Source organism: Podarcis vaucheri (assembly GCF_965113315.1).
Source record: "Podarcis vaucheri genome assembly, chromosome: 8".
In the NCBI taxonomy this organism is placed as follows: Eukaryota; Metazoa; Chordata; class Lepidosauria; order Squamata; family Lacertidae; genus Podarcis; species Podarcis vaucheri.
Genome location: NC_138766.1, coordinates 89564529 through 89578662, shown reverse-complemented (window position 1 = coordinate 89578662; position 14134 = coordinate 89564529). Strand labels below are relative to the sequence as shown.

The 14134-nt window shown below is 45.7% G+C and overlaps 1 long non-coding RNA gene across 1 annotated transcript; it reads left to right on the top strand.

Moving 5' to 3' along the window:
* The first annotated feature begins 1632 nt into the window (after positions 1–1632).
* Positions 1633–11208, top strand: LOC309539682. Its single transcript, XR_014222948.1, has 3 exons — positions 1633–1729; positions 3743–3876; positions 10879–11208. It is a non-coding gene; the product is annotated as an uncharacterized lncRNA (long non-coding RNA).
* The last annotated feature ends 2926 nt before the right edge of the window (positions 11209–14134 follow it).

Here is a 14134-nt window from a genome sequence, read left to right as displayed (position 1 = left end):
AAACAGCTGACATATGTGAAGACTTCAAATAAAATGTGACACCTTTTAATATATATATTGTTTGTTTCTAAAAAATAATTTGCATAAAGCAAATAAAATAATATGTTTACAGCAACAAAAACATAAAACCATACAGGTTAAAAACAGATATCAGTTAACCACTGTAGGAGGATGGGTTCTTAAGTGCCCACGTAGTCCTGGTAGAACCTGTCCCAGCAGGTATTTAAAAGTTGTCACAGAAGGTGCCCATTAAATCTGTACTAGCAGAATATTCCACAGGGCTGGGCTGATGCCACTAAAGACTCAGTTTCTCGTTGTCAGATGAGCCTCACCAACTCAGGGATCTCCCAACATCAGCCTTGCAGATGATCTCAGCTATCAAGCTGGGGTATAAGGGTTTAGGGGATCCTTGAAGTTCCCTGAACCTCAGTTTGCAAGATGTTCTGGATGGGCATTTGCCCAGGAAAGTGGCCTAAAAGCATTTTAAACAAACAAAATACAGGAAGAGGTGTTTCCACTGAGGTGGGTTCTACTGCACAAGAACACAAGAAGAAACTCATTAATCTTTTTTATTTTCAAGGATCTGTAGGAAATTCCAGATTGCATGCTAAAGCTAGAATGGTGCATCTTCAATATGCTCACACTTCCAACTGATTTCCCCTGGGATGTATCTCTAAAATGAATTTGACTTCTGCTCTGGGTGAAATCCTCATTGGACAATCCTAGCTAAGATTCATGTTCTGCAATTCAGGATTCAAACATGGTCTTATATATATATATTTTTAATATAAAAAAGAAAATGTATATATTTGTACTCCACTCTAATTTAGCACAAGACTAAGGCCATATTAAATCATTAAAAGTGCACCTGTCCCAGGACATGACGCTGCCAATTTTTGGGGCGCAAAGTCTTTGTTATCCCTTGTAGCATATCGCAGTGACCTCCCTTAGTCAAGTTGCAGAAGGAATAATCGTAAACATAATGCCACCGATTTAAGCACCCCATAAACCATACTTTTCCAATCGGGGGGAAACAATCGCCCTTGTGCTGTCAGATGCTCGCATTTTGAAGTCATAATAATGAAATGAGGGATTCTTTCCCCCTCTCTATCATTCAAGGCATTCCAGTGGGGCCACTCCCTGACTCAGACGTGCTGGAGAAGGCTCTGGGGTACCAACCCTTAGTCTTTCCCATTCCATTGCTCATTTTTAGAGAGGCTGTAAATTACACAGAGGAGATAAATGTCTCATTTTACGAGGTGATAACAATCTGGATCCTGACAGTTAAAGCAGCAGGCTTCAAGGAAGACAAAAAAAACACGGATACAGTCCGAGATTTTGGTTTACAAACTTCTCTTTGGATTTTGATGTGTGGTTGAGTTGATATAGATCACAATGTTGACTGGGAAAGGTCGGGGGGGGGAGCGGTAAGTCAAATGGATTATTAGTAGGACAGCAGTCAAGAGAAAGAACTTAAGTAGGACTAGGAGAGGAGAGAAGCTGGCTGACACATGGAAGCTTCCACTTGATAATGAGCTAATTGGGCTGAGATAGGCAAGGACATTTCCATATTATGAAAGAAACATCTTTTTTGTTTCCCTCACCTCTGCTGCTGCTATGGTCCAAACATAGAATTAGGACAGTTGGCAGAAAGCAACTATTGGTCTATTGGCTACTGATATCTCCAAGGCAATAATTCTGCATTGGGAGGGTTTTTCTTTGCTCTAAGGTACTGGATTTCATTTACTATTGAGCAAATGCAGATAAATGTTTGCATTCTTGTTTTTTATTATTATTGATCAAAACGGAGCCCAGAAGCTTTTCTTCCAAATGAATAAACAAACCCCCAAAACACAAGCAGCATAATTTGATTTGGGGAACACGACTGGTATTAAATTCCCCCATTTGCATCTGCTTGAAAACAGGGGGCTAATTCAATGGCTCTGGGAGCCCTCAGGGAGCCATTCCATTTACAACCTGATTCTACCCATTTTTAATCACAAGGAAGTCCCTACTGATTTCTTTGGGACTTGTGCCCAAGAAAGAATGCTTAGGACTGCAGCCTTACACTCGAAAGGCCTGGTTCCTGCAGCTTTTCTGCCCTTTGGGGAATTTAGCAACTGGCGTGTTGCCTACCAAATTATGGCAATGCTTGGATTCTGCAGCAAAGCCATACCTGGACACCGGAAAATCAGACCTCTCTGGTATGTGTTTTGGAGACGTCAGAGGACGTCTGGGCCAAAACAAACAAGATGAATTTTAACAGGGAGAAATGTAAAGTATTGCACTTGGGGGGGAAAAACGAGAGGCACAAATACAAGATGGGTGACACCTGGCTTGAGAGCAGTACATGTGAAAAGGATCTAGGAGTCTTGGTTGACCACAAACTTGACATGAGCCAACAGTGTGACGCGGCAGCTAAAAAAGCCAATGCAATTCTGGGCTGCATCAATAGGAGTATAGCATCTAGATCAAGGGAAGTAATAGTGCCACTGTATTCTGCTCTGGTCAGATCACACCTGGAGTACTGTGTCCAGTTCTGGGCACCACAATTCAAGAAGGACACTGACAAACTGGAACGTGTCCAGAGGAGGGCAACCAAAATGGTCAAAGGCCTGGAAACGATGCCTTATGAGGAACGGCTAAGGGAGCTGGGCATGTTTAGCCTGGAGAAGAGGAGGTTAAGGGGTGATATGATAGCCATGTTCAAATATATAAAAGGATGTCACATAGAGGAGGGAGAAAGGTTGTTTTCTGCTGCTCCGGAGAAGCGGACACGGAGCAATGGATCCAAACTACAAGAAAGAAGATTCCACCTAAACATTAGGAAGAACTTCCTGACAGTAAGAGCTGTTCGACAGTGGAATTTGCTGCCAAGGAGTGTGGTGGAGTCTACTTCTTTGGAGGTCTTTAAGCAGAGGCTTGACAACCATATGTCAGGAGTGCTCTGATGGTGTTTCCTGCTTGGCAGGGGGTTGGACTCGATGGCCCTTGTGGTCTCTTCCAACTCTATGATTCTATGATTCTATGCCCGGCTTAGTCTACATCAGGGATAGGGAATTTGCAGCCCTCTGAACCCAGTATTTTGGCTAATCTACTTTATTTACATATAAACACACACGGAGCACTGCAACATGGCTCCCTCTCTCTCTAGCATCAGACAGCAAAGAGGACAATAGTCCCACACAGGACAATAGGGCAAAGGACAAATAGTCCCACACAGTAACACAAACATCCTGTCTTCATCACTTCCCACTCTGTGGAGTCAAAACAAATACCATCATGTTGAAAGACAACAATCCTATGACTGTAATCATGGAGCCAGGAATTCTAACAATGATACCATAATATCATATGGCTATCTTACCTCCTCTAAGTCTCCCCCATCAATCTGTCCCATCCTTTTTTAAAGTCAGCTAAGTTGATAGCCATCACTTCATCCTGTGGGTATAAGCTCCCTAGTTTATGCACTGTGTGAAAATTGTTTTTTCATCTGTCCTGAATCTTCAAGCTTCTCAAATAGGCTTCCCATCCTTAATGTAGCAAAATCACCAGGTTGCCCTTCCCTTCCTAAAATTCACTGGACTGCACACCAATCTTTCACTCCTAATCTGTCAAAAACTGTCTCCGTCTCCAGCTACTGAACCAAGCAGCAACTGTTTAAAAGAACAAGTTGGAAGCTTTGGCCATGAGAGTTGGGTATCATAACATATTGTGAGTATATCTTGGGTTCTCTTTGCAGAACGTACACCCGTAATGAAGTCCATAGATGTTTTCTCTTACAGCCAGCAAGAAGAAATATGAGTTACCAGACAAGTACGAAGAGGCTCTCTAAAATGTGAACCTCAGTCAGGAACAAGATGAACAGCTAATCAGGTTAGTCTGAAGGGCACTAAAGAGCACCACAAGATCAATTGGCACATCATTTTAATGTTCGCTGGGGAAGAAGGGAGTTGGTAAATTATGAATATCTTCACTGATGGAAGTGCTGCTTCAGCAGGTTTATCGTGGGATTGTCATAATACAGTGTTGGCCAGGCTCACATGAACTGAAACCAGCCGTGGTGACTATGTGTCTCACCCACTGAGCATGACTCTGAATTCCAGTTGCTGGGAATCATGCATTGGGGGAGTGCATCTCATTTATCCAACCTAATAATAATAATAATGTTATTATTTATACCCCACCTATCTGGCTAGGTTTACCCAGCCACTCTGGGAGGCTCACAGCATATATCAGAACATATTAAGACATCAAAAATTAAAAACTTCCCTAAACAGGTCTGTCTTCAGATGTCTTCTAAAAGTCAGATAGTTGTTTATTTCCTTGATATCTTGTGAGACGGCGTTCCTCAGGGCAGGTGCCACTACTGAGAAGGCCCTCTGCCTGGTTCCCTGTAACTTGGCTTCTCACAGTGAGGGAACCGCCAGAAGGCCCTCGGCGCTGGATCTCAGTGTCCAGGCTGAACGATGGGGGTGGAGATGCTCCTTCAAGTATACAGGACCGAGGCCATTTAGGGCTTTAAAGGTCAGCACCAACACTTTGAATTGTGCTCGGAAATGCACTGGGAGCCAATGAAAATCCTTTAGGGCCAGTGTTATATGGTACCGGTGGCCACTTCCAGTCACCAGTCTAGCTGCCGCATTCTGGATTACTTGTAGTTTCCGGGTCACCTTCAAAGGTAGCCCCACATAGAGTGCATTGCAGTAGTCCAAGCGGAAGATAACCAGAGCATGCACCACTCTGGCAATACAGTCTGCGGGCAGGTAGGGTCTTAGCCTGCATACCAGATGGAGCTAGTAAACAGCTGCCCTGGACACAGAATTAACCTGTGCCTCCATGGACAGCTGTGAGTCCAAAATGACTCCCAGGCTGTGCACCTGGTCCTTCAGGGGCACAGTTACCCCATTCAGGACCACGGAATCCTCCACACCTGCCCGCCCCCTGTCACCCCAAAACAGTACTTCTGTTAGCTGCCATCCATCCTCCAACCACTTCCAGACACTCACACAGGACCTTCACTGCCTTCACTTGTTCAGATTTGAAGGAGAGTTGAACACCCAGTCCAAACCCCCTGATGATCTCTTCCAGTGGCTTCATATAGATGTTAAAAAAGCATGGGGGAGAGGACAGAACCCTGAGGCACCCCACAAATGAGAGCCCAGGGGTCTGAACACTCATCCCCCAACACCAGTTTCTGAACACGGCCCAGGAGGAAGGAGCAAAACCACTGTATAAGTCCCCCCACCTCCCAACTCCTCTCTACAGTCCAGAAGGGTGTCATGATCAATGGTGTCAAAGACTTCTGAGAGATCCAGCAGGACCAGGAAACAGCTTTTCACCCTGGCCCGCCTGATATCTTTCAGGACCCAGGCTATTCTCTTCATTGTGTTGTTGTTGTTTAGTCGTTTAGTCGTGTCCAACTCTTCGTGACCCCATGGACCAGAGCATGCCAGGCACTCCTGTCTTCCACTGCCTCCTGCAGTTTGGTCAAACTCATGCTGGTAGCTTCAAGAACACTATCAAACCATCTCATCCTCTGTCGTCCCCTTCTCCTTGTGCCCTCCATCTTTCCCAACATCAGGGTCTTCTTCTGCACCAGTAGTTGGTGCATAAACTTGGATTACTGTTATGTTAAACGGTCTGCCTTGGATTCGTATCAAGATCATTCTATCATTTTTGAGATTGCATCCCAGTACAGCTTTCGCCACTCTTTTGTTGACTATGACGGCCACTCCATTTCTTTTATGGGATTCTTGCCCACAGTAGTAGATGTGATGGTCATCTGAACTGAATTTGCCCATTCCCGTCCATTTTAGTTCACTGATGCCCAGGATGTCAATATTTATTCTTGCCATCTCATTTTTGACCACATTCAACTTACCCAGGTTCATGGTTGTAACTTGCCCTGGGACCTCATGGTGAAGGGTCGGGCTGGAGAGGAGACAACAAGAAGGCAGTCTTATCATGCACTCATAAAATTGTGAGAGAAAAACTGTAGCAATGGATACAGCCGCTAATAAACAGTAGTAGTACAAGAACATTGTTTAGGGGCATGTCTGTCACAGGGCCACTCCAACCAACAGGCAGAATGAAGCAGCTGCCTCAGGCAGCATATTCTGAGAGGCAGTGGTGCCCTTCAGCTCCTGTTCCTGAACTGCCTGACTTATCCCTTCTGTTGGATAAGAGAGCTGTGTGTCTGCCCTCTGCCTTCATAACTACCCTGCTGATCTCCCTCAGGGACAGGGCAGTGTCATTTTGTGTGTGGCATTTTCTCCTTTGCCTCAGGCAGCAAAATGTCTTGAGCCAGCCTTGGACTCTCACTCATTGGTTTTTATGCTAAACGCATCCTTAGCCTAGAAATGAGCATAATTGCTCATTACCTACATGCAGATTGCAGTTTGACACACACACACAAACCATCATCTTCAAGACAACACGGTTGGTTGTTCAGCACTGACAAGACAGCTCTGCTGTCCGAAGTGCCATATATATTCATTTTTAAAGTACGTTGTTATCTTTCTTTCTGTCACCCTTCCACAATTATCCAATTAATCCAATCTAAATGATCCCTAAACTGCAACAGAAGCAGAATGTCAATACAATCCGCCGCCTGAGTGTCATGCATATTCATGGAGGTTGAAATGGGTACCATCTATGTGATTCCTGGCTTGAATCCAATCTTTCATCTCTGTCCTTGATTAAACACCTTAAGAATGTTCCCATGAACTTGAACCATTGATATGAAAGTCCAAAATCAACTTGTTCAAACTAGGAGTGATGGGGAGAGAAATATGGGTCAGTCCAGGTTTAAATACAAGCCAACCTGTAATTTGCGCCTCTCAAAACAATACTTGAACTGAAACTTGGGCGTCCCTTAAATTCGCTTTTCTCCAAATTTTGTACTCCAACAAAAAATGTGTAGAAAATAAGCATCTATTGTGGAAAAGTGAAAATAAGGTACCATAATGCAATTTATATTGGGGAAACTTGCTTGCAAAATGCGTACATTGGGGAAAATGAGCACTAATATGCTGGTAGATTTTTATGAGGACTTAAAGAAAAATGCAAACCGATGTGGAAACTGTTTGGGAAAGTGAGAATCCAAAACTGACAGATTCTTGCCTTTCTAGCTAAGCCACAATCCAAGTGGCAGCCCTGGACCACATCTGATGAATCATTTCATGCCATTTTTACTGTGTGTATGATCCCACTTCATTATTATTTTCAATTTATCTCTAGTCCCTTCTTCAGTCATGGAACCGAAAGTTGGTATTTTACAGCCTCCCTACCAATTAGACCTTTCTGCAGTTGAGAAACCAGACCAAGGGATCATGGAATCAAAGAATTGTGGAGTTAGAAGAGATCCTGAGGGTCATCTAGTCCAACCCCCCTGCAGATGGCAGTGATTTCATCCCCCATCCTACCCCGCTTGACCTGTGGTCCTATAACTAAAGGTAGATTTGAGACCAGGTTCCTACTGCCCCCTTCACACTCTGCATCAAGTCAATTGTTTTGTTTGTTTTGCTATTTGCTATTAGCCCACCTCCCAGCCAAAGTTCAACTCAACAAATTAGATGGAGATCAATGCAGCTGGAGATTTTGTAGCTTCAATATGTGAAATTGTGCTGGTCCCGTGGGTTACCCTAGAGGTAAGGTCCAAGTCCACTCCGTGGTCAAAGGTGCAATGTGGAGGCAGTCCATAGAAACTGAAGCTGGGTGCTGGACAGGGAGTCGGGTGAAGTCAGGAACAGGCTTGCATGTGGGGAGCCAGGGCGTGTCAGGAGCTCTGGCAGAAAAGCAGGACAGGGTTCAGGCAGGAACTAGCAACCAACAACGTTGCTCCCGCAACTTGGGACTGGGGCTGGCTGGCTTGTATCTGTCCCGAGGCATAGGGCCTCTGGTGGCTCGCCTCTCCTGGCCTAGAGGTGAGTACTCCTCCTGCGGGAACTTAGTTCCATCCGCCTCTCTGCCCTGAGCCTCTGCAGCTCAGGAGAGGTTGGAGGGTTTCCGGACCCAGAGGCAACCTCTTATTTCCCTGACGGGGCTGAGAGTGGAGCACTGGCAGGCAATGGGTCCTCCATCACCTCAGGAGCCAGAGCAGACTCAGCTGGTGCCTGCCCTCGAGGATCCAGCACAGGTGAGGACCCTTCAGGCTCATGCCCCAGCCCCGGCTCAGCTGGTTCTGGGGGTGGGGACTCCTGTGCAGGCTGGGATCCCCCAGCTTCAGCATCCGAGTCCAAATCCCAGGCCATCACAGAAATTCTCCTACATACCCACAGAAATACAATTGTGTGAAAATCCAAAAAGTCAGGTGCACTGGTGTATATACAAGCGTAACAGTCGCCACATTTGGGAAATTCACTATAACCTAGGTGTGCATATGCCAGATGACTGATGTTGAGACCACCCAATGCCTAAGGTTAGAGCACCTTTCAGAGCAGAAGATCTGCATTGCAAGGAGTTGGACTAGGTGGCCTTTGGGGGTCCCTTGAACCTTGCAATTCTATTATTCTTTGAATGCCGTGGGCAAAGGCAAGGCAAAGCAACCATGGACAGCTCTGTGCAGAGCTCAGGTTGAACGCCGCATAAGAGAAGGGCTCAGATATTGCTTCAGCACCAGTTGACTCTCATACAGAGCCATAGATAGCAGATGACTTCTAGCTAGTTCTGCCTTCACTGAGAAGTGCCATTCAACCAGCCAGCCAGAATGGCCCAGAAGATAGAATTATAAAATCTTCGAGTTGGAAGAGAGCAGAGGAAATAGCAATTGCTCTGAAGCTTCTGAGATGGAGTCATTTTGTGTTAGAGAAGTGGAAAATGGTATTCTCAAGCTGGAGCGGTGCGTCATGGGATCTTCTTGCAAAAATGCTTCTAGTTGGTGTTTCTGGGGCTCATCCTGAGGGCAATACCTTCTCCATTTCTGAATTCCCAGCTTTATCCCCAAAAGAAGGGCCTGAGTCATGGCAGCCATGGAAGCAAAATGGAATTCCTGCCATTGCACATGCATGAAAGTGCTTTTGGCTCACATATGATGCAAGGAATTTGTGAAGCTATCAGCTCTTAAAAGTGAGGAGTGAAGCATGTTCATGCCGTAAGATTAATCACACGAGCACTGCTTTTAAGCTGGTCATTGAAATGCTCCTTGCAAGATGGAAAAGGAGCTTTGAGCTTTGCTTATTTTTAGTTCCTGCATTAATCCTTTCAGGGGCCCAAATATGCATTGCAAGCTCTTGAGTGGAGTTCCTTAATATCCTGTAATTGAGCAGGCTCATCAAGTTTTGGAGAAGCGACAAGAGACCCAGAAGTCCCTTGGAGACAATTAGGTGAACGTCCCCATGTGGAGAGGCAGGAACATCTCCCAGGGAGCTGATGGAGTTTGAAAAGTTGGCTGTCAGGGATAAATGTTCAGATCAGGCAGGGAGCCAAGCTTTCAGGGGATCTGACGGCTGGTCTTGTTTGGCTCATTCCAGAAAAGGAAGTCTGAAGGAAAGTGATAACATTAACATGAGGATATTCCGAGGTTCTCAGCAACGCACAATTTATATGCAGCCTTGTATCCTACCTGTCAGATTTGGCAGGTCTGTTATCTTGCCAAAAGGGGGTTTAGCCTCAAGAGAGTTTGGCTACCAAAGCATTAGGATGGTGTTGGACAAACTTCTGATACCTAAGGGATGATGCTTTATGAATCAAAATTCGGAGCACACTTCAGTCTTCCATCCAAAAAGGATTATGTTCAAATTGTGTAAAGGCCCAATAATATATCTGTTACATGTGATTAATGCTACACACACACACACACACACACACGCACACACACACACACACACACACACACACACAGTGGTACCTTGGGTTAAGTACTTAATTCGTTCCAGTGGTCCATTCTTAACCTGAAACTGTTCTTAACCTGAAGCACCACTTTAGGTAATGGGGCCTCCCGCTGCTGCCGTGCCGCCGGACCACAATTTCTGTTCTCATCCTGAAGCAAAGTTCTTAACCTGAAGCACTATTTCTGGGTGAACAGAGTCTGTAACCTGAAGCATATGTAACCTGAAGCGTATGTAACCCGAGGTACCACTGTGTATATATCTATACATCTATACATCTATACATCTCTATCTCTCTATCTCTCTATCTCTCTATCTCTCTATCTCTCTATCTCTCTATCTCTCTATCTCTCTATCTCAATCTATCTCTATCTCTATCTCTATCTCTATCATCTCTATCCCTATCCCTATCCCTATCCCTATCTCTATCATCTCTATCTCTATCCCTATCTCTATCATCTCTATCCCTATCTCTATCTCTATCTCTATCTCTATCTCTATCTCTATCTCTATCTCTATCTCTATCTCTATCTCTATCTCTATCTCTCTATATAAAACAAATCCATAAGAGGCTACGAATCTGTACGTAACAGCTTTGCTAAGGGCAGGTGTGTTTCCTTCCCCGTCCTTCCCAGTCAAAATCCACAGTCACTTACGGACTAATTGTTAAAACCATGTTTATGGAAGACAAACTTACTCGGCTATGAGTGATTGCCAAAGAAAGAAGAAGAAGATTGAATTCTACAACAGCAAACACTGAAACTAAGGAAGAGGAAGCTCATAGTCAAGGCTACCCTGTAGGTTGGTTGCAAGGGCAGGGCAGTGGGGGCTGGCTAGATGAGTGGGGCAGGGCCCCATTTGCCCTAGTAGGCAAGTCTTCGCTGCACCAGAGCATGGTACCAAATACCAGAACAAGCTTCTGAATGTCTTGTTGCCTTGAGTTGGGTGGGTTTTTCTGGCGGAGGGAAGAACCTTTTCGTACTGAAGCTGTTCCATATTCTTGTTTGGCTTTATCGTTCTTCTTCATCTCTTTTGTTTGTTTCTCCAGGAGTCCTGCCTCCCGACTGTGTGAAAAAGGTGCCTCCACTTGCTTCATTGAAGCTTCTACTTTGAAGGCTGAGAACGTTAACCTAATGGCTGAAAAGTGGAGAAATCAACAGAAGAAAAAGCGCATCACCTCTTCCCAGTCAGGCGCCAGAGCTGTTTGATTTGAAGGCTCCCTTTTTGCTGCTATTTCGGTGGCTTTTGAACAGAGGAAACAGTCTAACACATGTTGTCCTTTGATCTTCAAAATGGCCAGCCCCCAAAGGGGAAACTTTTTCTTTCTTTCTCTCTCTCTCAGGCAAGCTGCCTTTGATAATAAGAGGTCATATTTGTTGTTGTGGGTGTTAAAAGATATTTGTTTCTTTAGAAAAAAATTGTGATTGTATCTCCACCGTCGCTACCTGGAGAGGTTAAAATTTGGGATGGGGAATTGATGTATTTTTTAAAAGCAAAAAGGTTTGAAGACCTGTTACCACCATTGTGCCTCATTATCTCCTGCTTTGATCCCTCACCCAGACCCCAAGCAGATGAGTGAGGTTGTCTAGGCCAGGTTCTAATCCATGAATGCATGAACCACCTGTACAGATGTTGGTGCAAAGGTTGGGGCCAAAGACATTGATAAATCACCTCCCTGCACCTAGGTGGCCCTCTTTTGGTTCACCAAAGCCAGCCATTCCCAAACTGGTGCCCACCACTTGTTTTGGATGACAGCTTCTGTTGGCACCATTCCATGTAGACATACTGTCTTGGCAGGTTCAGATGCACCTGGTTCCTCTTTCCCACTAAAGCCTGTTGCTTCTTCAGCATCCAACCATTCCTTCTGTGACCTGTTCTCATTGTCCCACCACCACTCCACAGGTTCTGAGCCTTCCTCCTCTGAGGCTTCTCTAAGGTGTTCCCCAGTTGGTGCCTTCCACCACCACTCCTCTTCATACAGCCAGTCCCTGGAAACTAAGCCTTATGAAGAAGAAGAAGAGGAGGAGGAGGAAGAGGAGGAGGAGGAGGAGGAGGAAATAGTCGACTAAAGCCAGACTTTCAAGAACTGAATTTTGGGGGGGCAAAAAAAATGAGAGGCACAAATACAAGATGGGTGACACCTGGCTTGAGAGCAGTACATGTGAAAAGGATCTAGGAGTCTTGGTTGACCACAAACGTGACATGAGCCAACAGTGTGACGCGGCAGCTAAAAAAGCCAATGCAATTCTGGGCTGCATCAATAGGAGTATAGCATCTAGATCAAGGGAAGTAATAGTGCCACTGTATTCTGCTCTGGTCAGACCTCACCTGGAGTACTGTGTCCAGTTCTGGGCACCACAGCTCAAGAAGGACACTGACAAACTGGAACGTGTCTAGAGGAGGGCAACCAAAATGGTCAAAGGCCTGGAAACAATGCCTTATGAGGAACGGCTAAGGGAGCTGGGCATGTTTAGCCTGGATAAGAGGAGGTTAAGGGGTGATATGATAGCCATGTTCAAATATATAAAAGGATGTCACATAGAGGCGGGAGAAAGGTTGTTTTCTGCTGCTCCAGAGAAGCGGACACGGAGCAATGGATCCAAACTACAAGAAAGATTAGGAAGAACTTCCTGACAGTAAGAGCTGTTTGACAGTGGAATTTGCTGCCAAGGAGTGTGGTGGAGTCTCCTACTTTGGAGGTCTTTAAGCGGAGGCTTGACAACCATATGTCAGGAGTGCTCTGATGGTGTTTCCTGCTTGGCAGGGGGTTGGACTCGATGGCCCTTGTGGTCTCTTCCAACTCTATGATTCTATGATTCTATGATTCTATGATTCTAAGACTGGGAAATTGAGAGAAACCAAAATTGACATATTTGCCCAGATTCCATAGAAGAAGAAGAAGAAGAGGTGGAGGAGGAGGAGGAGGAGGAGACGTTTGGACTTGATATCCCACCTTTCACTCCCCTTAAGGAGTTTCAAAGCGGCTAACATTCTCCTTTCCCTTCCTCCCCCACAACAAACACTCTGTGAGGTGAGTGAGGCTGAGAGACTTCCGAAAAGTGTGACTAGCCCAAGGTCACCCAGCAGCTGCTAGTGAAGGAGCAGGGAAGCGAACCCGGTTCACCAGATTACGAGTCCACCTCTCTTAAACACTACACCACACTGGCTCCCAGGAGAAGTGGAAGGAACAGGGTATGTTTAGCCTGGGAAAGAGAAGGGGGAGAAGAGATATGAGAGGCATCTTCAAATATCTCAAGGACTGTCATATGGAAAAGGTTTCTCCTGCTCTGGAGGGTAGGACTCAAACCTATGACTTCAAGTTACAATAAAGGAGATTCTGATTAAACATCAGGAAGAATTGTCCAACAGTAAGAGCTGTTTGACAGTGGAACGGACTCCCTTGGGAGGTTGTGGACTCTCCTTCCTTGGAGGTTTCTCAGCAGATGTTGGATGGCCATCTGCCATGGATGCTTTAGCTGATGTTCCTGCAATGCAGGGGGTTAGACTTGATGACCCTTGGGGTACCTTCGAATCCTGCAATTCTACAATTCTAGGACACATGCTGTTTAGGACACATACTCCTTTGGAGTTTCCTTGAGTCACAAGCCCATATCCTGGGGGCTTTGGAGGGTACTACCAACTGACAGAGGGGATGTGGGTGGCACTGTGGGTTAAACCACAGAGCCTAGGGCTTGCCAATCAGAAGGTCGGCGGTTCGAATTCCCGCGACCGGATGTGCGCCCGTTGCTCGGTCCATGCTCCTGCCAATCTAGCAGTTTGAAAGCACGTCAAAGTGCAAGTAGATAAATAGGTATCGCTCTGGCAGGAAGGTAAACGATGTTTCCGTGCGCTGCTCTGATTCGCCAGAAGCGGCTTAGTCATGCTGGCCACATGACCCGGAAGCTGTACGCCGGCTCCCTCGGCCAATAAAGCGAGATGAACGCCGCAACCCCAGAGTTGGCCACGACTGGACCTAATGGTCAGGGGGCCCTTTACCTTTACCTTACCAACTGACAGGAGTGCCTGGCATGCTCTGGTCCATGGGGTCATGAAGAGTCGGACACAACTAAATGACTAAACAACAACAAAACCAACTGACAGTCTACTTTGTGCTTATATTTTTATCCCACAGCTCCTTCAAAGAGCTCACAGCGGTTCTACAGCACAGCCTCTCCATTTTATCCTCGGAAGACCCCTGTGAGGTAGATCAGTCTGATAATGTGTGGCCCAAGGTCACCCAGCGAACTTCGTAGCTAAGAGTAAATTTGAAACCATCTTTTCCTGATCTGTCCAAACCTCTAGCA